Raw genomic sequence first — 25,095 nt, forward strand, 5'->3', positions numbered from 1 at the left:
TTTGTCTAAGTCTCTACCTTCTACTGTGTGTTAGAAAAGCCAATTATCTCTCCTGCTCCGGAAAGTAATGGCCTTATGAAGAAGAGGTCAAGTAGTTCCCAGGGCTTGGTGCTTCAGGGAGTATCTCTGGTGTGCGCTACATGCACTCTGCTATTGTGTTTTGGCTCCTCTCCCCTTCAGGCCAGTTGTCTGCAGAGGCTCTCTTTGCCTGCTGAGGGCAGTGTTTGGTCCCTGACCTGAATGTGGTGAGTTTTAATTAGGTGTGCTGTGGGCTGCTTGTGAAATGAGACCTGATAGCAACTCCACCAGAACTGAGGCCCTGCAGAACTCTCTGGTTGGGATATGTGGTGTAGGCAGAGGTTTGTGCTGGTCTTATGGGGGAGAAGCCTGCTGCACTCGGACTGAAGCCAGCTTGTCTGAGGAGGGCAGTCCTACCAGAGTACAGGGGGCTTGGGCATGGTGTAAGCAAGTTAGGCAGCCAGGGTTGGTGCTGTACTGCTTCTTGGAGGTGGGTCTGTGTTTACACTGAGGGGCCAGAAAGAGAAATGGTGCCATCTATTTCCTTTGTTCCCAGAAAGTCACCTTCACAAACATTGCTTCTTAGGGACATACTTGGAGAAGAGTGAATATTCTCCTCCTGTGTACCCAGGCCTTCTTCAGATCTGCCCTTTCCATGCTGTCTGCCCCTGGGTTTTTTGCCTGGCCTCTCTCCAGCAGTGCAGTGCCTTCTGGGCTGTATGCCAACCAAGCCTCCTGACCTTTAAAACTCCAGGCTTTAAGCCTCACTGATTGCAAGAACTCATGAAATTTAGTCTGTCTCATTTTCTAAGCCAATGGCTTTGAGGAAATGTTTTCCTTGTACATTTCCCTGTGTCCTTCTCTCACTCTCTCTTTCTCTCTCTCTCGTGCCCTTCCTCATGATCATGGCTCCCTCCCCTCCACAGCACCTGCAATCCATTTTTCCCCTAAACCATGTATCCACACTCCCTCCCTTCTCTGATGTGGCCTCTTCTCTCCTGTTAGTTGCGGAGCTTGTTCTGTCAGTCTGCAGGTCAATTTCCGGGGTCTTTAGGATGATGTGAAAGTTACCTTGTGTTCTTGGGGTGAGATGAGCCTACTCTACCATCATCTTCCTCCCCTCACTGTTTGACCTTTCCGAGCTTCAGATTTGTCTCACATAAAATGGGTTCATTGTGAAGATCACATAAGCACATGTGAAAGTGCTTAGAGTAGAGCTGGTGGGTGTCCCATAGTATTCATCCCCCCTGCCTCTTTCTTGCCATGTAAGTGCTTTCCTCAGAAGAGCTGATAAAGTTTGGTGTGTTGATCCTGAGAGCTTTCTGACAGATGGATGTCACAAACCATCTTTGGGTGTTAGTTTCTTGACTGCAAAATAAAAAAAGGGGGGGATTGCGCTGCACTGTTGGACAGTAACTGAAGGCCTTTTATTTTTTTACTCTAAAATGTTATGGTTTTAAGGAATTGAAGGGATTTTAAGGAATTGAGAAGGTGAGGAAGGGGGCTCTCAATAAAGATACAGTATATACTAAAATATTATAAAATATGAGAAAACAAGCACTGATGGGGCTAATTTTACTTCCATGGAGAGTTTCCTAGAATTAGATCACAAGAGTCGGGTAGACCATAAGAGTCCTTCACAAGGGGGAAGGAGGAAGCTGGGGGTGATTTCATTGGTTGCAAAGGAAAGCTAGAGGTAGAGAACTGTTATTGATTTTTTTAAACCAGTGAGATGTCATTTTTGTGAAAGATTATTCTGATAAGTATATATAGGATGGACACTCGCAGAAAGAGGCAGAAGGCAGAAATTTAGAGAGAAGCATAAAGATAGGCGAGCCTAGTGATTATCATGGAAATGGAAACATTCCTGGCGAGGAATGCACAGGAGAAAATTACCACGGGGTTGAAGGAGAAGGGAGGTCTAAACTGCAAGGCAAGTGTGATGAACCAGGCTGTTGAGCTGCAGCTTTTTTTTTCCTTTCCTAAGAAAGACACCTGGCTGAATAAATATTGATGTAGAGAGAGCCGAGTGGACAGCCGGAGGCACCAGCCTTCTCACTTATTTTCCTATGATTTAAAATAGACAGACTATTTTAGGCATAACAGACTGACTGTCTAGAAACGCAGATGAAGATTTGTTTCCTTTCCTAAATTGAAGACATGGTTGGAGATTTCCCAGGTTAATGTTATGAACCAGGTGTGGTGGTAGGAGGTCAGTGGACAGCCATGGGCAGGTCACGTCTATGGATTTGGTCATCTTCACTTCCCGTTTTTCAGGACCTCTGGCTTCTGATCCAAATTTTATAATACCAGATTAGGAATCTCCTAATATATGCAAACTTTTAGTCAAGATATCTAAATAGTGATTCATGCTTTTACTTATCTATTAAATGTTTGCAGATGTCCTAGGTAATGGGCTAAGAGTTGGGAATACAATGGTGCATGGGATGCCAACCCTCCCTTCTAGAAACTCCTGGTCTGAGGGCTGACAGGCGCGATCATGCACATGTTCATAAGACACTGTGAAAAGCGCTCTCATACAGCTGTATTCAAAATCTGATGGAGACTCAGGAAGAGTTACTGAAGATAAGAACTATGTATTTTGAAGGCCATCTATCTATCTGGGCGCCACAAAGTCAATAAACGGGAAAGTAAAGGAACATGGCAAAGGATAGGAAACAAATAATGCCTACGCATATACTTAAATGCCTGACACTACCTGGGTAAATGTTTGGAAATTATGTCGTTTCATCCTCACAAGCACCGTGGGTCCCAAGTTATATTAGATTCACTTTACAGATGAAAACACTGCGACTTGAGAAAAACTGGTTTCCACAAAGCTCCGTAGCTAGTTGGAGGCAGAAGCAGGATCTCAATATATGTCCACAGCATTTCCAGCACATTGTGTGGTTACAACTAAGTGAGACAAATAAAGGCTCAGGTGAAAGAGGAAGTGGGAACAGTTGGTTTTGCTGCCTCTGTGAAAATGTGTATATGACTCAGAGATTTCAGACACTGGGACCTGGTGGTTTGGGTTGTCAAGGTCTGTAAATATTTCAGTTACTGAATTCAGGATGCTAACTCAACAACAGAAGCTTGCTGTCAGTCAGAAACCAGGATAAGCTTTGTTTTGAGTTCGTATCTGGAACAATGAGACCTCTCTGGGTGATTTTCACAGAAAAGCAAGTAGTATTGAATCTCACTTATTTGGAAGTTACGCTACAATCTCACACATCTAGCTCTCATCAAGGAATCAGCAAATAAGTGAAACTCTGTGAATACTCAAATAGATGTCATAAACAACAAACACATCTCATGTATTGTACTTTTTATTCAATTCAAAATGCTCAAGCCCTCTATCTATTCATTATAGCGTATCTGGTTTCCAAATCTACTTTGAGGGTAAAAGTAATGTCTGACAAGAAAGCATTAGACAAAAATAGAAGAAGCAGCTTCAAGAATGCAAAGATCTCAGCATCAGTTCAGATAATGGTCAAAGACCCCTGTATAGATCCTGGAAATGATAAGGAAATTACCCTTGTAATATGCTCATGTAAGAAAGCAGATGTTTTCAGTGTTGACCCGGAGTCATTAGTATAAGATTAAGCTAATTTCAGGCTACTTTTCCAAGTTTGTAGGGGGTATACAGTACATTTATAATACATTCAGTTGTCTAAGATAACTAACATGAAAAAGGTGTTGCTGGAAAGGATAGGAAGTCAGCTGTCTGAAAAACTGATCAGTTACACAAAGTGATGTATACTCAGAGGATTTTAGATAATCGGGTGCCTTATTTATTTATAAACTCCAATTTCCAACTACATCTTTCACTGGAATAGGGCAGGTGGCCCATGGATAATATCCTTCTGATGGCCCAGAAGAGAGAGGAAGAAACTCCACTGTCCCCCAGATCCACCATACCTCCTTACTCTGGGTTCCTGATGGAGTTGCAGTGTGGTGGGGAGGGGGAATTTCCCTAATTGGTCCATAATCCCTTAATGATCTTAGATCCGTGGACATGGGAAGTGGGGGCAAAGGCCTTTGCCCATGGCCTTTTGGGGGTGGTCTTACTACATGTATACCCTTCCCTTCAACAAACCCACACAGACACGCATACTTCTTTGTACCTCATTGTGAATGTCACAACAGTAACTAAAAATAATTCCGAAGTGTGTGTTAAGTAATCCTACTGACAGCCTTTTGTTTTACTTCCTTATTCTTGCCCTATTCCAATTGTGCTAAAAGTGCCAAGGTGTCTGGTAAAAATTCAAAAGAAGGTTGACGTGCAAGGGAGGAAAAAAAATGAAAGGAAGGGCCTCAGGTAATTTGCAAAATAGATAATGAGTCTTTACATGATTGAGTCAAAGGTACTGCTTCTTAGTAGAGGTTTTAAATGTTAAATCAATTGTTTTTTTTCTCTCTTAGCAACTGAAATGCTGACCCAAAGTTTCACAGAGCTGTTAAATGTTTTTTCAGAAGTTGCAAGTGCAGACCTAAAAAAAAGGGGGCTGACTCTGACCTTATCTTGTCAAGGGAATAGGAAGACCCAGGCAACTTCTACTATTCCCTTTTACTGAAAACATGATGTCGCTGTTTTCCAATCAAGGGAAACCAGCATTCCCTAATTATGGCACAGATCTCAGTGAGGTATCTGCACACATTCTGTAAAGATGCTACCTAAATACAGTTTGTGTTTGTCGGTTTTAAATTCTTTTATACCCTGGACACCCTTGGTCGTCTTAGGAGGCCTATGGACCCCTTCTCAGAGTACTGTATTTAAATGTATGAAGCAAAATACAAAGAGTTACAAGGAAACCAAATATATAAAAATATGATTACAAAAAAATTGTGATATAGTAATAATATGTGTTTCTTTACCGATGCATTAATTAACGTGATCTAACAGCAAGTCTAGTGACATTTGAAGGTGATGATGAGTGTAAGTGATATTTTCAGAGAGCTGCAACAACCCACATGGGAGATGGGGACACCTGGGATTTCTACAGGAAACAAATTCACAGATACTGCTAATACTTCCGTGGTTTGTTGCCAATATTTATATTTGAAGGAAATGTTAAATTTCACTGAGGGATCAGTGAAAATGAAGATCAGTTTCCCCATCTAAGCGTATAGACTCCCTGAATTCTGTCCACGGATCCTCTGGAGGGTCTACAAGCCCTAAGATAAAAACCCCTGGACTACATCAATCCTTTTCATAGGTTCATGAGCATGACTGAGATAAATTAAGTCTCTTCAAGTAAATATTTGTATATAATTCCAAATGCAGTAATGAGCATTTGGGTTTTTTTTTACTTCCCAAATGGAAATGTCTTCATTCATTTATTCAATCATATTCTTCCTTATAATCTGCCTTGTTTGTTAAAGGATTTGAGGCAACTTCCATAAATGCATACAGCAAAAATAGAATACGATTACCAGTAAGTGGATGAGAAAGAAAGAAGAAAAGTTTGTGTGAAAAGTAAGAGGTGTCTCCCAGGGAAGTTAATGTGGGAAAGTGTATGTGGGAAGGCTCTAGATGTTTGTACTAGAGCACAATGACATATTGATTCTAAGTTCCATGATAAGCAATTCAAAGGGTAAGAGACAATTAGTTATAGACTCACGATCACATCTCCTGTAAAATAAAATGAGATGCCCCACTTTCTGGCTACTGAAACTAGAGAGAAATTTCTTCCATAGACCTTGTCTCATAATGACTGTCATAGTCAGCTTGAGTGGCTATAGCGAAAAACCATAGACGAAATCGCCTAAACAACAGACATTTATTTCTCACAGTTCTGGAGGTGGGACGTCCTAGATCAGGGTGCCCAGACGGTCAGGTTCTGGTGACACCTCTCTATCCAGCTTGCAGATGGCCATCTTGCTGCTCTGTCTTCCTAGGGAGGAGAGAGTGTGCTCTCTTGTCTGTTCTTCTCTAAGAGGACTAAGCCCATGATGAGGTCTACATGCTTGTGACCCAATTACCTCTGAAAGGCCCATCTCAAAACATCTTCATACTGGGGGCTTAGAGCTTTAAACTATGAATTTTGAGGGGAACTCAATTCAGCCCATAGTGATGATACAGTGTGTAATGAAATTAATAGTACTTTTAAAAGCTTCCTTTATTTCTTTGGGCTGTCTCTTATCATTTCTCAGTGTAAATCAATGACATATGTTTCTGCTGGCCCAGCTTAATATAGAAATGGATTGAAAAATATCTAGTGTAGGGGCGCCTGGGTGGCTCAGTCGGTTAAGCGTCCGACTTCGGCTCAGGTCACGATCTCGCGGTCCGTGAGTTCGAGCCCCGCGTCGGGCTCTGGGCTGATGGCTCAGAGCCTGGAGCCTGCTTCCGATTCTGTGTCTCCCTCTCTCTCTGCCCCTCCCCCGTTCATGCTCTGTCTCTCTCTGTCTCAAAAATAAATACACGTTAAAAAAAAATTAAAAAAAAAGAAAAATATCTAGTGTAGGGGTGCCTGAGTGGCCCAGTTGGTTGAGCGTCCACCTCTTGATTTCTGTTCAGGTCATGATCCCAGAGTTGTGGGATCGAGCCTCTCATTGGGCTCCTTGCTGGGCATGGGGCCTGCTTGAGATTCTCTCTCTCTTTGTCTCTCTCTCTCTCTCCCTCTGCCCCTCTCCCCCACTCACTCACATGCTCTCTCTCTCTCTCTCTAAAACAGAAAAAAAATTTTTAAATCTAGTATAGTTTTTAACACCATTTTGGAGGTATAAGGTATCATTATTACTTTTTTTTGGTACCACCCCCTTGGAGGTACTTATTCTTGAAATGCAGATTATTCATTTTTACATGTCACAGACCAATTTGAGAGTCTGATGAGAGCTACAAAAACAGACACACATTATTAAATTCTGCCTACCATTTTAAGGAATCACAGACCTCTTAAAGCCTCAGCACTTTGAGTAGTAAATAACTCTGGGATATAGAGTAATGGATATGCCTTTAGGCATATTATATAAGTGCTGCTTATTGTACCTGAGTGTTTGACATGGATTGAGAACCAGCCAGCTGGATTTAAGGCTCTTGGCAAGCAGGGGAATGCAGATCTTCTATGCTGCAGATTAACCAAATGCTTCCCCAGCTTGGAGAACAAGAAACCTGCAGGCACGTTTAACAACACAACATACAATGCTAATATTTCAAGGTTGGAGGGATGCCTGGATCAGAGACAGCCTCAAATCTTGTGCCTGAAATTCTCATGCTCCTTGGAGGACATCACAAATCTCTGACGACCACGATGGCATCTATATACCCTCTAAGGAGATGACTACCCAAATGTGGGTACAGCTTCCAGGCCCCTCCCCAACCTCCTCCACCACCACCTCGTCATTTGCCAGAGTCCATCTGAGACCAAGCTCTCCTGTGAGGAATCGGATTGCCGGGGTGGAGCCAGACTGTGTGGGGCCTGAATCGCATACAACTTGGAGAGTCTTCTGTGGGAGAAATAATACAAAATTACAAAGAGAGAATTGTGAGAAACTTAATACTTAAGAGACAGACAGAAATGAGAATAAATTTCAGATTTTCAAAAGATGACAAAATACCAAAAGCAACATATTATTCAGAAAAATAAGATAATTTTAAAATTACCTATCTGACATATCTTAAAACACATTCTCCTACATTTTTGGCTGTGGGATATTTGGCTGCTTCTTCATATAATGATTTTGTAAAGACATTTTGTCTAGAGAACATAGAAAATAGAACGTAGAACATAGAAAATCCAGTCTGTCATCTAGCATGAGTTGATCAGAATTGTTCTGTTTTGTTTTTGTTTTTTTGTTTTTGACTGATTATTTAGAAAACCTCTGGCTTCCCAGTTGATTACTGGGAATGTAAATTTTAGGATTTCTGTCTTATGTTTCTTTCAACTATGAGCTTTACAATTTGGAAGAATTCCCATAAACTTGTTTCTGGTTCTGTGCATTAGAAGCCTTATTTGTCTCCACCTTCCATAGACACAGGGAGACATGGGACTTGTTTATACTGTAATATGACCTCTGGCCATAAGCCAGCATGTCACCATGCCAGGGGAATTGGCCAGTGGGAAGTTGAGTGTTCCTGGAAGTTATCACCATACTTGAACTACTAGTAATAACTATACATGGAAGAGAGTATGAGCAACATAAGTATATCCCATTAACTACAAAACGAGTATGTCCATCTCTAGAAATGCCTGCTCTCAGCACTGGTAGGCCACAGCTCACCCTCATGAGAGTTTTTTCACTTTCCTCTCTCTCAGCCCACTCAAAAGACTGCCTCCATGAGGCTGCAGCTGTCTTTATAGCACCTCCATAGAGTCCTCTAGTAAGATTCCTTAGGGTATAGGCTCACGAGAGCAAGGCCAAGACAGAAAAGAAGAGGGACATTTTCTTACCATGTCTCAGAGTCCAAATCTTTCCAAGTATTTTGACACTGGGAATGTATACTCTCTTCTGGAAAGACTCCATTCCCAATTGCAGAATAATCTTACCGTAGGTTCCAATAAGACAAATACCTCAGAACATACCAGCCTAAGAGCAGCATGAGAAAAGCCTACTTGGAACAGTTTGGGATCTGTTTCCATTCATAGATACAAGGGTATTTAAGGCCACAGACACATGGACCACAATATGACTACAGTGATTTTTATGATGGAAAATTTAAACCTGATAGGACCGTGCGCTCATTTCAACTATAAAACGCAGTATAGCACACATGGAATATTTTAACTGATTAATATAACTTTCTGGCAAATGCCTCAAGGTAACTGGCTGTAAAATATATGCTTTGGAAAGTGGCTGAGTTAACTTATTTTATAGATTTACTGATTACAAGCCAGTTAAATGTAGAGTTAAGTGTAACAAAGAAATTTACTTTGGGTTTAGAATAGTTGGTCTGTAGCTCTTCTTTTCAGGGTTCAAGTACCAAGGTAACTTCCCCAAAGTCAGCTAGGGTTTAACACTCCTGGCTGGCAACGATAAAAGCTATTGTTTTTGAATATGATAATTATAATTGTATTACCTATGGAAGGGGAGTGTCTGTTGATTTCATCAAAAAGCAGAATAAATTGCTAAGGTACATGAAATGTCTGCTTCTTCAAAGCCCACGGGAAGTACAGTGTTTATTTGTTTGAATATATTTTGGATGGGATGTATCTACTTTGCTTGTTTGTTAAAGAAAAAAAATCCATTTCTCTCAATGCCTACATTCAAATAAATTGAAAATAAAAATGTTCAGAGATTCAGAATAAGTGAGAATCCTCTTAGCATAATGATTTAACCTAAAATTTCCTCTTTTTTGGTCTTTATCCACAAAGAGGCCAAACCTGCATTTTATTTTTAATGGAGATGGAGAGAATCTGTCCTTTCCTTCTGGAAGGAGATGTGAACACCATATACAGTAGTGGGAAAAATTTCCTCCTTTGTACATAAGGGCTCAGAAAATGAGCGATGAGGTGGTGGACTGGATGTGGTAATATGTCCGTGTTAGCTTCAAATGGTTTATAACAATTCTAAAAATGGGTTTTCATTTTCTGTGTACTAATCCAATGATGGATCTTATAGATTATTTAGGCATAGAATGTCTGAATTTTGGAAAAATAAGTTAGATAAAATCAATTAGAGGAAGGATATAGAGTCACAATTTCTAAAGAGTTTTTTTTTTTAAGTCATAGAACTCTTTCTTTGGAGACAAGTATGCTCTGGAGTCCAAGGTGAAACCAACAAGTACAGAGACGTCCATCCTGCCCAGGCACTCAGCAGCCCTTCCCGAGGCTCTTCCTTTGCCCACACAGAACTGTCATGTGGTTGGGCACAGAGCACATACCCAACTTCATGAAGCACTTGCTGGGGACTGACTATTCAGAGTTTCAGGAGGCTAACCATTGATGACAGCATTTTAAGTCATGGATGAGTCACAACCTTTCTGTGATATTTGCTGAGAGCTTCTGGGTGAAGTACCCCAACAAATAGAAATACAGGTGTCCTTTATTCCTTTGATATTGTGTGTGTGTGTGTGTGTGTGTGAGAGAGAGAGAGATAGAGAGAGAGAGAGAGAGGGAGAGAGAGAGAGAGAATGGAGGGAGGGAGGGAGAGAGGAGAAAAGGAGAAATGTTGATGCTGGTGATCTAAATAGGAGTTGCTCGTACTCCATTGAAAGGAGAGGAGACCCTTAACAGTTTTTCATTTTTTAAAGGAAGGCTACTCTCCACTTCTTTTGCTTTCTTTTGGGTTTGCATCATTTTTCAGTTGAATTAACTTGGCACATTCTCAACAAATAAAAATGTCCTCTTGATTTGAGATTATATAATTGATTATATAATAACTCATGAAGTGTTTGGGAAGTTAAAGTTAAGCGGCTGGCTTAAATTTAGCTTGAGTTATTATTAAGTTTTCTACAAACCAATTCTAAAAAGACAGTTGAGGGACAACTTGAGAAATTGTTAAGGTGGGGTGTATGTGAAATATCACGCCAATATATTTTCTAATGTGTCCTTAAATTTTTTTAAGGAAATTATTTTAAGGTTCTCTAAAATTGGGCCGGATGATCCTGAATCTTATGCTTTCCTTTAACAGTGAATTTGAGGTAAACAATCTTTGCATTCTGCTGTTTATGTGGCTCTTTCCCTAAAAGCAAACAACACCTTTAAACCATGAAATATTTGAGGTTGCTCTGACCATTGAGCCTTAAAAATGTTACTGATCTTGTTCTCAAAGGCACTTTTGTGCTTTATGTGCTGGTTTTCAAACACTGAAAAGGTACATGTGGACTTTCAGATTATTCTGCACCCTAGGATCTCCTGCTCAACAACTGAGATAAGAAAAGAATGCTCTTCAGAACATTACGGCTCATTAGGGTGCTGCCTAAAAATCTTATACATGCCTGACAAAGTTAGTGGAATGTCACGGCCTCTGCTGTGATTAAAGGTTCTCAATATGTGTTGTCAAGCAGCTCAAATATTAGCTGTAATCCACATCCATGCTGAGCTCTACGATTAGGCCTTGTAGACACAGAGCTATATGTACAGAATACCTCTGGTTGCATTATAAATTTTCCAAATGAATGGAAAGAAAATGGGGCAGGAAATACACATTAAGAATGGGGGGTATCTGGGCTTTGAGATTATAGGTGATTTTCGTTTTTTAGTAACTTTTCTATTGCGTTTTAAAGTTTATAACAAGGCAGACAATTTTTTTTTTCTGGTGTCAAAAGTTTTATTTCTAAGAAGTGGAATAGATGCTGTAATTACTGGCAGAGCCAACCTTGTGGTCAGGACATGCTGAACACGGGTCCTGAAAATGTGCCTTCCAACAACACTCAATAGAAGGCACCCTTGTCAGACGTGCATATCAACTATGGGTTTCACCAAGCCATGGTGATGATCAAGAGGCAGCTCTAGGCAAGAAGGACCAAACAGCTAGAAATGTAGTGACTTTAGACCAATAGGGAAGAGAAGAGAAGGGGAAAGATGTACTGTGTAATAAACATTTAGCATCTGCAGGCTACTTCTGCAGCTACTCCTCCCTCCCACCACAGGAAGTTGGGCGTGGGCGGCTCCTGTCAGTCTCTTTCTCTTTAGTGTGTTCATTGCCTTTGCCCAAAACCCGGGACACTGATATCCAGGCAAACAGCATTTTATGTGGAATACACACACAGTTTGGTCAGAGAGAGGTATAGAAGAATTTTCCTCCCTGGAGGAAGTTGACACCGATGAGTCTCTACTCAGGGGAGTGCCTAGGGAAGGTGGCAGAACTTTGGGGGTGGACTAAGGTTAAAAGATGTGATTTTGGCCTCTGGGAGAAGCAGAGTAGGGAGTGGCAAAACTCAGAAGTGAATTTTGTTCTTAGAATTCTCCTGCCTTCTTTATGTCCCCCTTCCGGGGCAGCTCCCTTCCCGGCCTCATGCCGCTTTCTGGTGGTCAAAGTCCCTACAATAATACACCCTTGAAATTCTTCACCCCCGCGGCCTCCTTTCCTTCAATTTCCTCTTCGTCCTTTTCTTGTTCCCAGTGCTTTGACTTCATCGTCATCAAATGTATCACAGAGCTCACAGTACATCAAGGGTCAAACATGGATAAGTTTGAGAGTCATGCATTTTGCCTCCTACGCGTAGCTAATAATTTGGAATAATTCATATTTGTTTGTTATAGTTTATAATTATTCCAAATTATTGAAAGTAACACTATCTTGAACCGTGTCCGGGTGAGAGTCGGCCAGCAAGATCTGCGAGGTTAGGCTGCAGCCAGCCCACTGCTAATGCGCACGCGCGTCAAAGCAGGTGGCCTCCCGCAGGCAGAGAGCGCTGGGTGAGCAGCTGGACCGCTTCAGAAAGGACTCGGGCTGAATCAGGTGCACCGCACGGGGTCCCAAGCCCTGGGGAAGAGGGGTAAACTTTTCCGCAGTTGAGATTTAGACATTACACACGTGACTGAAGCCCGGGTCCCCAAAAGGAGCTGGACGGGGAGAGCCTTGGGAACCCTGGTAAAAGCCTAGATGGGTCAGTCTGGCCGCGTGGCAGGAAGCGTTGCTCTGGCCTTGACCCTCCCCGTTCTTGCCCCGCCGTAGCCCCCCTCTCTCTTCTAGAGTGTCTGTGGATTCCTAAGGGCGAGAGCTGTGGCCAAAGGAAGGCATGTATCACTGTGGAGAGTCCTCGTCAAAGTAATGGTCAGAAACAGGGGCACCTGGGTGGCTCAGTGAGTTAAGTGTCCCACTTTGGCTCAGGTCATGATGTCCCGGTCTGTCAGCCGAAGTCGGACTCTGTGCTGACAACTTTCGATTCTGTATCTCCCCCTCTCTCTGGCCCTCCTCGACTCACGCTCTGTCTCTCTCTCTCTCAAAAATAAACATTAAAAAAAATTTTTTTTAAAAAAAGTAATGGTCAGAAACAGGTGTGTGTGTGGGGGGGGGGTGGTCTGGCAGAGGTTGGGGGCTCACAGCAGCCACCTGTGAGCAGGAAACACCAGCCAGAGCAGAAGTCTTCATCTGTAAAATGGGAATAAAACCAGGACCAGCTTCATTGGGGTTGTTGTGAAAACGAAACGATCATACAGCATTTAGCACATGCTTGCGCAAATTGAGTAATAATCAGCGTTCAGTAAGTGTTGCCTATTTTTATCTTCATCATTGTTTCTGGGAGATCCCTTCTCCCTACTTATTTTCAAGTGGTTATGTAATTTGATTTTGTGTGATCCAATGTAATGAATTTTGGCTGTGTTTTTGTTTTTAAGCAGAGAAATTGCTTCCCAGGATGTATTAGAAAAAGGTTAGATTGAACCTTAGGCTGATTGAACTTGAGCAAAGTTTTAAAAATATTTGTGGCATCTTGAAGTTGAATTTTTACCGAATAAAAAAACTGGCAGCAATGTCATTTTTTGCTCCAGGAAGATCGTGAGAATAACTAATAACACTTGGTGGAGGTTAATATAGTATTGAAAGTAGTAATTTTAACAATTTTGAACTCATTTTCAAAGACATAATTGGAATAATTTTCAGTAGACATCAGTCTTTATTTGGGAGGAAATTACAGTGATTAAATTAACTGCAGGCAGCCTCTCATTGTTATTTGAAGATAATAGTCTGTTGAGGATTGGTGGAAAAAAATGAATGATACATGTTCTATTAAAGACTGTATAGCTGAAGAAATTTTCATCACTCGTTCTGTCTGGCTACAATTTATATACTGAAGCCATAATTGTCAGATGTAACTTCCTTTACTGTATTTGGCCTAGAACACTAATCCAAATGAAGAATGAGAATAATGCTTTTCCTAGGATTAAAATATAGATTTTTCTTTTAAGGAGATGAATAATATGCCAGTTCACAAGAAAATAATATGCTTGCAGAACTCTGTGCAAGTTGAAAAAAAAAAGAGATTTATTCCTTCGTTAAGTATTTTCAGGTTTCTCTCTCTGCTTCTATATGAAATTGAACACTGGACAAAGACAATAATATCACACCCACTATTTAGGCATTTGAAATTACTCTTTTACTTTGGAATGAGGCATTCAGATCGCTGAGTGCTGATAAATTGTCCATGGATGAAAGAGTAAGTGGACCTTGATCTGTCATCTCAGCTTCAGGCTCCTTGGAGGGGGCAAAGTGGCTTTCATCAGTGGAAAATGTCACCCTGCTTCCTCAAGGTCTTTCCAAACTCCATATGATTTAGATAGTATGTCTGAGGGTAAATACCACCCAGATAGGCCTGGTGGTCTGAGTGTAATACCACCCAGGCACCTTCCCTGGACATGAGTGATACTGCTTTTTAAATTTCGGTATTACTATAAAAGTTGTCTGGCTTTTACTTCCATGACGTCCCATGACTCACAGAGAAGAAAACCTGTTTGTGTTCTTTCTGGCTGGAATGTCTACTTAAGGATCTATGCATTGGTTGTGAATCAAGTTACATATACTGATAACCAAAACTTTTCTTGGGGCGCCTGGGTGGCTCAGTCGGTTAAACGTCCGACTTCGGCTCAGGTCACGATCTCGCGGTCGGTGAGTTCGAGCCCCGCGTCGGGCTCTGTGCTGACAGCTCAGAGCCTGGAGCCTGCTTCCGGTTCTGTGTCTCCCTCTCTCTCTGCCCCTCCCCCGTTCATGCTCTGTCTCTCTCTGTCTCAAAAATAAATAAACGTTAAAAAAAAATTAAAAAAAAAACTTTTCTTAATTTTATCCTAAACTAAACAATATTGGGACTGTGTGGTCCAAAAGTAAAAGGAAAATTAAAAAGTAATTAATTTCATATGCTTAGAAGTTCTTGTCCCAATACTGATTACTATGCTATGAGACAATGTTGTTTTCATGCTTTGGGAAGCAGAAGGAATTGACAAGAAAAGAAAGAAAGAAAGAAAGAAAGAAAGAAAGAAAGAAAGAAAGAAAGGAGGGAGGGAGGGAGGGAGGGAGGGAGGGAGGGAGGAAGGAAGGAAGGAAGGAAGGAAGGAAGAAAGGAAGAAAGAAAGAAAGAAAGAAAGAAAGAAAGAAAGAAAGAAAGAAAGAAAGTCTTGCTCTGGGGAGAAAAGAAGAGCTGGTGAATTACCAGTTGCACCAAATGCAAAGACATAAAAGTGAACAAAAGCCAATTACCTGGCATTCAATATGGCTAACATTCATCTCCTTTTATATTGTTTCTGACTTGATTATTGTAATTTCAAATCACAATAGTTAGAAAATGTTTTGATAAGGCATAATATTACATTGCCTTGTAATTTAACATACTAGAACTGTAAGGTACAAAGCTAGGACGATGGCGAGTGCAGGTTGTAAAAGAGAAAAATTGTCTAGATTTATTTGATATGAAAGCACAGGGCTTCTTACTCAGGATGAGATTTACAGTATGGCTATGCTTAAATTTTGGCCACAGATATAGTCTTCGTAGTTCTATAAACTTTGATACATTTTCATTCAAACAGAAAAGGTGATTAAAAATACCTACCTAGTGGAGTTGTGCAAATTGAGTAAATGAATCCATGTCAAAGCATTTTGTAAATTGCAAAACTGTGGCACTAATTTACTTTGCAGGAGGCAATCATGAAGTGTTATTAAGTGATTGAAAGAAAATATTGATCCAACCTATTTTGTACTTTTTCTAATGTATATAAAGAAGAAAAGCATTCCAACTTCACATGTGTGCCTCTGCTAAAATTGTCACCTGAGTGTAATTGTGAGGAGACAATTAGATAAACTTAATTTGAGGGACATTACACAAAAAACAACTGGTGTGGACTCTACAAAAATGTCAATTGTCAAAGACAAAGGAAATATATACATATGACAATATATACAATAGTGATCCTTGATTGAATCCTGGATTTAAAATAAAATATAATAAATACCCAGACTGAGACAATTGGGAAAATATGAACTGCATATTAGATAATAATATCACATCAAACTTCCTAAGTGTGTTTATTATTTTGTAGTTATGGTAGGATATTTGTTCTTAGGAGGTACATACTAAAGTTGTGCTTTTTAGTTTTTATTTAAATTCCAGTTCGTTAGCATACACTGTGATGTTAGTTTCAGGTATACAATATAGTGATTCAGCACTTCCTTTACATCACCTGGTGCTCATCTCATCGCAAGTGCACTCCTTAATATCCATCACTTATTTAACCCATCCCCCCAACCATCTCCCTTTGGTAACTATCATTTTGTTCTCTAGAGTTAAGATTTGTTTCTTGGTTTGCCTCCCCCCTCTCTTTCCCCCCCCTTCTTTGTTTGTTTGCTTTGTTTCTTAAATTCCACATATGAGTGAAAACATATGGTATTTGTTTTTCTCTGACTGACTTACTTCGCTTAGTTAATACTCTAGCTCCATCCATGTCATTCCAAATGGCAAGACTTCATTCTTTTTTATGGCTGAGTAACATTCCATCACTCACACACACACACACACACACACACACACACACACACCACCTCTTCCGCTTGGGTTGTTTCCATAATTTGGCTATTGTAGATAAAGCTGCTATAAAACATTGGGGTATATGTATCCCTTTGGGTTAGTAATTTAGTATTCTTTGGATAAACACCCAGTAGTGCAATTGCTGATTCATAGGGTAGTTATATTTCTAACTTTTTGAGGAACTTTCATACTGTTTTCCAGAGTGGCTGCACCAGTTTGCATTCCCATCAACAGTGCAAAAGAGTTCCCTTTTCTCCACATCCTTGACAACACCTATTGTTTCTTGTGTTGTTGATTTTAGCCATTCTGACAGGTTTGGGGTGATAGCCATGCTAGAGTTCTTAGGGATGAACCATCTTTGTAAGTAATTCTCAAATGGTTTGGTAAAATATTTACATATATAGACAGAGAAATAAAGCCAATGTGGCAAAATGGTAATAACTCTGGAATCTAGTGAAGGCTTTCCAGGTGTTCATTGTTAAATATTCCCACAGCTTTTCTGTAGTTTAAAATTTTTTTCAAAATGAAAACTTGGAGGAAAATTTATAAAGTTAAAAAACCTAAATCCTCAAAACACTTGAGTCATTAAAAAACAGATTATCCCGAAATATATCTGTCCTTCACAGATCATGTTTTTCTACCATCTCATTGTACTGTGAGATATAAATATAGAGGCTTAAAAAAGAAGAATCTTGCAGCAAAAGTGGTGCTTGAAGGAAATTTATAGAATGGAATGCATATATTATAAAAGAAGAAAGATCTAAAATCAATAACCTAAGTTTCCATTTTGGGAACTTAGAAGAACAAATTAAATCCAAAGTAAGAAGAAAAGAAAGAATAATATTAGCAAAAGTCAATGAAATGGAAAACAGGCAATTAATCAGCTTCCATGGAAGCTGTAGTCAAATCACCTCTTTCATTTCTGATAATAGTAACTTGTGTCTTCTCTCGTTTTTTTTTTTTTTCTCAGTTAGCCTGGCTTGAGGTTAATTGATTTTATTGATCTTTTGAAAGAACCAGCTTTTGGTTTCATTGATTTTCCCTATTGAAAACTTATGTCCACACAAAAATCTGCACATGGATGTTTACAGCAGCTTATTCACAACTGCTAAAACTTGGAAGCAACCAAGATGCCCTTCAGTAGGTGAAGGGATAAAGAAACTGATACATTTGGCAAATGGAATATTAGTAAGTGCTCAAAAGAAATATGTTATTGAGCCATGAAAAGACGCGGAGGAAACTTTAATGCGTATTACTAGGTGAAAGGAGCCCATATGAGAAGGCTACATACTATATGATTACAGCTATGTGACGTTCTGGAAAAGGCAAAACTATGGAGACAGTAAAAGTTCAGTGGTTGTAGGGGTGGGAGAAATGAATGAATACACAGAGCACTGAGGACTTTGAGGGTGATGAAAATGCTATAATATTACATCATATGATATTATAACATATGATATAATGATAGATACAGGTCATTGTACATTTTTCTATAAACATAGAGTGTACAACACAAATAGTGAACTGTAAGGTAAACTATGGAGTTTAGCTAATTATGATGTGTCAGTGTAGGTTCATCCTTGGTAAAAAAATATATATACTGTTCTGGTGAATGATGTTAATAATGGGGGAGACTATGCACATGGGCGGGCAGGGGACATAGGGGACATCTCTGTGCCCTCCTCTCAGTTTTACTGTAAACCTAAAACTGCTCTAAAAAATGAAGTCTTACAAAAACCTGTACTTTTAAAAACTTATGATTTAGGCAATGAGTGGGATGATTATTACTAATATGAAACATTTTCCCACTGACAGAATTCCAGGAAAACAGATGGAAGTTCTAAATCCATGTGCACATCTTTCAAGATACTTAAAAGCAAAGTAAAAATATATCTTGAGGAGTGTTCAAAGGGATTTGAACATTATTTTCACTTTATCTTTTAGAAAACATTCAGTTCCAGGGGATCTCAGTTTAATGATTTTCCTGCTAGTTTACTACCTAGGTCTTGTTCTTTTTGGGGAGATGGAACTTTTTGTCTCATTTTTTATTTGGATAGTTATTATGATGAGTGAGTTATTATTTTGTTACCTCTTCTTGGATGTAATAGGATTCTGACTTCCTCCTAGGCAGTTGGGTCCAGGCAGAAATATTATGACCCCTTTCTTGTCTTTTTCTTGTACAGATCAGAGGCAAGAGAGCTGGAACGAGGACACTCACAGCTTTTTGGTATGTAATTGAAAATTCCTCAAAATGAATTCTTTCTTTTAGTGACTTTTATGAACTGAAGGGCCTGTACTCTACTTTGTTATTCTAATTTGTGAACCAAACTGTAATAGTCTGTGTTTATTTTCCTGTAACAGCCAATATTTATGCTTTGCCTAATATTAATGCAGAGGGAAGCTAATAGTATTAATGAATAACCACTCATCTTTGGTCCTCTGGATTTCCCTTGAAAGTGGATTCATGGTGGTAATTGCTTTTCTGTGGGAGGGTTTTTTTTTTTATTTAAAAAAATTTTTTTTAATGTTTTTATTTATTTTTGAGGCAGAGAGAGACAGAGCATGAGCAGGGGAGGGGCAGAGAGAGAGGGAGACACAGAATCGGAAGCAGGCTCCAGGCTCTGAGCGGTCAGCACAGAGCCCGACACGGGCTTGAACTTACAGAGTGTGAGATCATGACCTGAGCTAAAGTTGGACGCTTAACCAACTGAGCCACCCAGGCGCCCCTCAGTGGGAGGATTTTTTAGTAAAGCAATTTATATATGGAATGATCTTTTTTGATCTCCTTGGTGGTCAGGAACATACCATAACTACCAAAGTACCATAGATGTATAATTGTGTGAAGAACCTACTTTATAAGCAAGTATGTGTTTAGATGCTCAAGTGCAAGTTGAATGATCTAGAAAATGAGGCATTTACCGGTCTAAATTTACTACTGATTCAAATAAAATATTTATATTTAATAATTATAAAAGTAAGATAATCTTAAGATGTTCTTGCCTTTAAAGTTCATCACTAATGGATCTAGGCACTAATGGATCTAGTTATTTGAATATGTGTGTAGTTCTCATTTTTCCTTTAATTTTATATTTATAAAATAATTTTAAAAGAATTATTGTATTTCTTTGCTCCTAAGACATCCATCTCTTGTTTGGTTTAATTCCTTTTTAAAGATGAAATACAATTCTAAACTTGCTGGGGAATGCATGGGAAGCATTCTTTTCAGAGCTATCTATCAAGGACACATTGTTTTGGTGTGTGACTCTATGGATATAACTGAAAGTCTGGTAATTTTTCAGAAAATATTAATATATGAATTTAACTATTATTGTTCTATTAGCCAAACCATAACAAGAATGATCACTATTGACCCTGGTACGTATTTTCTACCACTCCCAATTATATTGCAACTGTCTTTGAAACATTGCTACCCATGACCCATTAGTTACCATCATTCATTTTGGTGACAATCTCCCTCTATTTTCCTTCTATAATTGTTAAAACCCATTGTTCTTGTTGTCCAAGTCACTGACAAAAAATTAGTTTTGGTGCATATGTTTACTGTTTAGATGTCTTCAAACACATAAAGTCTTATTGTTTCAACTTGTGTGTACTTAAGATATATATTTATTCATGAGACACATTATGTGATTCAGGTCAAGAAAACTCCCATGTTGCCTTCTATGGTAAAGAATGCTTTATTGGCCATCATTCAATATTTTGTTGAGGAATTTTAAGGGATACTTTTTATGCATACATTTTTCATTGATGATTTACAAACTAGTTACCAGAAGGTATTGAAAAAAATGGTAGATTTTACCATCTCTAGAAGTTGTCAATTACCAAGTACTTTTTCTAGCAAAACATTTCTGATCCTTAGATCAGGGGCCTCCCCATTATGAAAGGTAACCGGAAAGAGCCCAGCTTGTTATCAGAAAAAGGTATGTTATGAGGGAACCCTGTGTTGGTAGAAAGACCAGATTAGATGAACTCTCTGGTCTCTTGTAATGTAAAATTTGATAATTCTTATGGATGATGATACTTAGCCAATGACCACATTAGGTAATCTCAGTTTTGCTAAGGATTATAGAAATTCTTGCTCTGAACAAAATCAGAGACAGAGTATAGTGGTGAAAATGATAGTCTCTGAACTCAGACGGCCTGGGTTTGATCTCGTCTCTGACATGACCTATGTGACCTTGGTCATTTTACTTAACATTTATGTGCCTCACTTTCCTCACATGTTGAACGGAGACAGTAATAGTACCTCATAAAGCTGATGCAAGGATTTAATGAATTAATATGACTATAGCTCTTGGAACAACAGGTAGTATATAGACATTCAACAAATGTTAGTTGATAGTAATGAATGAATGATACTGTCATGAGCTGGGGCATCTGTGCCTCTAGGAGATACTTACACAGTTATCACTAATCCTCCAGATTTATGATGCATAAGAGTACAATACATCTGACAATGATTTCTATGAGTTTCTAGCAACCAACCTCTTCAAGTTTCTTGATGCTGTCTTGGTTCTACCTGAAGCCAATGTGAAGACAAAGCTCAGACTGTTGATTAATTTCTACTTACCCCAACATTGTGGATGTCACTTCCGTCACACCATTTTTCCTCATTTTCTGGGCCCAATTTTCCATCTTCCTCTCATTGCCTTACATAGGCCTTTCTGCATGCATTTAAACACTTCTGGACGTAAGATTTTACAACAAAGGGGCTTATTAATAATAGAAAAATTATTATTTCTCTAGCAAAGCTAGATGTTTACCTAAGAGAAAGTCTTGAACAGCTACTAGGGTAATACAATGTCTTCCAACTTGATGCAAAAGCATAGTAATAATTTTCATCTTTACTATCGTCATTAAGCGATTTTATAGTCACTCAGATATATTAAAGGCATAATTCTCAGTCCAAGTGTGTAATGAGAGTAGGCAGTTCACATTTAATTCTCATTTTCACATGCCTACATTTCTGGTTCCGTGATTATTTTTAGTTCTTCATAGAATTTTTCTTCACTTTTTAAAATTGTGGTAAAATACCCATACCATAAAATTTACTGTGTGAGCCATAAAATTTACTGTGTGAGCCATTTTTAAAGTTTATTTATTTATTTTGAGAGAGAGAGAAAAAGAGAGAGAGAGAGAGAGCAGGGGAGGGGCTGAGGTGGGGAGGAGAGAGAATCCCAAGTAGCCTCTGTGCTGGATGGAGATTATGACCTGAGCCAAAACCAAGAGTTGGATGCTTAACTGACTGAGCCACCCAGGCACCTCCCCTGTGTGAGCCATTGTTAAGTGTAAAATTCAGTGGTATTAAACACGTTCACGTTACCATGCAACCATCACCACCATCCATCCCTGCAACTCTTTTCATCTTGTAGAACTAAAACTTTACACCCGTTAAACAATAACTCTCTTCCCCTCTTTTCCCTTCCCCTCAGCCCCTGGCAACCATCATTATATTTTTTTGTCTTTAGATTTTGACGTGCTAGGAAGTCCTTCCTGTAAGTGGAATTGTACAGTGTTTTTCTTTTTGTGATTGGCTCATTTCACTTAGCCTAATGCCCTCAGGGCTCATCCATGCTTTGGCACATGTCAACATTTCCTTCCTTTAAAAGGCTAAATAATATTCCATTGTGTGTATATACCACATTTTGCTTATCCATTTATCTATTGATAGACACTTGGGTTGCTTCCACATTTTAGCTATTGTGAATAATGTTGCTGTGTATAAATATGTATAAATATGTATAAATATGTATAAATATCTCATTGCGACCCTGCTTTTAAAATACTTATGGATAAATACCCAGAAGTGGAATTGGTGGATCATATGTTAATTCTACTTTAAATTTTAAATTGTTTTTCGCAACAGCTGTACCATTTTACATTCCAACCAACACTTTTCATGGAATTGTTAAGTACAGAATGCTTGTCTAATTATTTTGACATATTCCTACTGGGCAGCGAATATTGTGCAGTTTGAAGTGAATACATTTTGAATGTAAGGTTATATTTTTCCAATTCATTTTTTTCCTGCTGTGCCTATGAAGGCTATGTTCTAAGACCTACTTAATGTTAATTTATGTTACCAGGTGATTCAGAGCGTCAGTGGACTTTTTCCAGAACAGAAACATGTGGGGCCAAGTTTCATACCTCTAATGGAAAAACAACTTGGACTCCAAGAATTTATTGGCTTAGTTTAAAATAAACTCTATATTAAATTCCTATGCGCTGGCAGTTAAGGAATAGATGACCACATATGTTTTCTTCTGAAGGCTTGTAATTTTTTTTTTTTGCACAAAATACACCAATGTGACCAGGAATGGGGACACTGGATTACAAAGAAAGAATTGGCTAGCTGAAAAAATACTTATATAGAGGATTGAAACAGAATCTACAAGCTTTTCAAATTATCAAGAGAACAGGTTAACATTTGTGGTATTATTTTTTCTGGTTAAATAATATTTGTGCTTTTTAATATTTTGGTTCAAAAATACAGATACAGCTTTCTAAGGGACAGAACCCAATTCCCAAACTGAGCAGTTATTAGCTGAAAATCTCACAGTCTTTTGAGGTTATTTCCACAAATTAGTGGGTCACTTTCTCAGAAAATCTTCTGCATTTATTGTTTATGGACAGTGAGCGCAGAAAGGAGGAGGAATAAGCTTACTTACGGAACAAAAGTATTCTGGTTGCCAGAGATTTCATTTGTTTATTAGTTCATTTGTTTAGTATGCTCCATTGAAATATCAATGTCTTCCCTAAGAAAACCACTTTCCAACTAAAGTGTTCATAAAAGGGACTGACAACCTTGGGTATATGTCAGTTTACTTTACACAGGAATTTAAATAGAACTTAAAAAATTAGCAAAGACTTTTGTAAATGATTAGTAAGGCACAAGGAGCACTTGTCAGGGGCGCCTAGGCTATGCTGTGGTAGCAAATTAACCTTGAAGCCTCAGTGGCTTACCACAAGGAATTTTTATTTCTTATTCACGCTATATGTTCAATGCCAGTCCCATGAGAAGGGGAAGGCCCTTCTTCTCCGCATGGTCTCTTAGAGGGGCGAGCTGATGGAAGTCCTATCTCCTTGTGGCACCACCATGGCAGCAGATGGCTTCAGGGTTTGCCACGACAGGGAAAAGGAATGTGGAGCACTCATACTCTTCTCCAAACTGGAAGTGATGCCCATCACCTCCACTCAGAGCCCATGGGCCAGAGGTAGTCGCACCGCCTTTCCCAACAACCTGGGGCTGGTGGTCTTCCTGGGGTCTGAGGGAGGAGAGAGAACCTAGGTTTAATAAGCACCAATAACTTTCTCTTTGATGAATTCTGCTGGAGTTTTGGATTAGGCATCTCTATAAAACAATTTTCCTTTTGAAATCAGTCACATTCATGATTCTTTATGTGTTTCTATGTAGGTAAGTAATTTTCATCTTTTTATTAATTTAGTAATTAATTTCACATTTTTAATGTGGTAATTTTAGGCAAGAATAAATAAAATAAGGATTATTGAGAAGGAATTAGTAAAGGTATAGATGTAATCAACCATGAAAAAAATGTCTATGGAAAAAATGGCCATCATATGTCAATGTATCTATGGGTTTCATTTGTATTATCAATCATACTTCATTATTTCTTTTTCTTTTCTATAAAACCATAACTAGAACTTAAATGAGACTCCAAATGCAGTAAGGATTGATTGCAAAATCAGCGCAAGGGATATTGTATGGAAATAAGGAACTATACTTTAGATCAGTTTTAATAGATTGTCCTTAATTTATTTTATACTTTTTCCCTCCATTATATGCTCATCTTTTCCTGAATCTTAATCTCATGGTTTTTTTTTCCTTTCTTATATCTCATTTTTCTCCTTAAGTTTCTTTTTCCATTTATCAAAGTATTTTATCAAGCAATATTTTCATATTGGGTACATGGGGAATAAACATGTCTGCAAATGTCTTTATTTTACCCTCATGACTGATTGTGTGTCTGAATTATAGAATTTTATGTAAACATTTATTTTGATTGGGAAGTTAGAAGGCATTGCTCCAATACCCTTTAACATTCCATGCTGCCTGTTGGAAGTCTGATGTTATTCTTATTCTTGCTTCTTTGTAGATAATACCATTTTATCCTGTCTGTAAACTTTTAGAATTCTTTGTGCCTTTGCAGTTCTGAAATTCCACAAGTCATATTCATCATATTCAGCTGTACATCTTCTTAAAAATGTCTGGTTCAGCATTTTGTGGCGCAGGAAGATTTCTTTTTTCCCCGTCTCTGGAAGCTCTCTTCCCATTCTTTATTCTTCCCACCAGGTCACCAAGATGGCCACTGCTAACTCCAGGCTTGCACGGTCCTCATGGCTCAAACCCCAGAAAAAATGACAAGCGACTTTCCCAACGCTGCAGGCAGGATTTCCTGGCTAACCTTAGTTCATTTACTCTTTTCTGAATTGGCCCTTGCGGCAAAGGTGTTAAGTACTTTGGCCCGTTTATTTCTTACCACCTCTACTCCCTTCACTGAGGTCCAAGGCATTCTCCTATCTTCCCTGGATTACCGCAGTAGCCTCTTAATTGACCTCTCGGTTTATGTCTTTGCTTCTCTCAGTCTCTTCTCAGTGCTGGAGTCAGAGCTGTTCACATGTGTGTCGGATCAAACTTTGTA

General features: G+C 39.0%; 1 protein-coding gene across 6 annotated transcripts in view; it reads left to right on the forward strand.

The window, feature by feature from the left end:
* Nucleotides 1-25,095, forward strand: part of IPCEF1 (interaction protein for cytohesin exchange factors 1) — a 181,093-nt gene that overhangs the window by 38,808 nt on the left and 117,190 nt on the right. For all 6 annotated transcript variants that reach the window (XM_053222064.1, XM_053222067.1, XM_053222063.1 and 3 more), the window contains one exon: nt 18,598-18,641. The gene's annotated coding sequence lies outside the window, so the exon portion shown is untranslated. The remainder of the gene's footprint in view (nt 1-18,597; nt 18,642-25,095) is intronic.

Source organism: Acinonyx jubatus, chromosome B2, assembly GCF_027475565.1.
Source record: "Acinonyx jubatus isolate Ajub_Pintada_27869175 chromosome B2, VMU_Ajub_asm_v1.0, whole genome shotgun sequence".
Taxonomy (NCBI): domain Eukaryota; kingdom Metazoa; phylum Chordata; class Mammalia; order Carnivora; family Felidae; genus Acinonyx; species Acinonyx jubatus.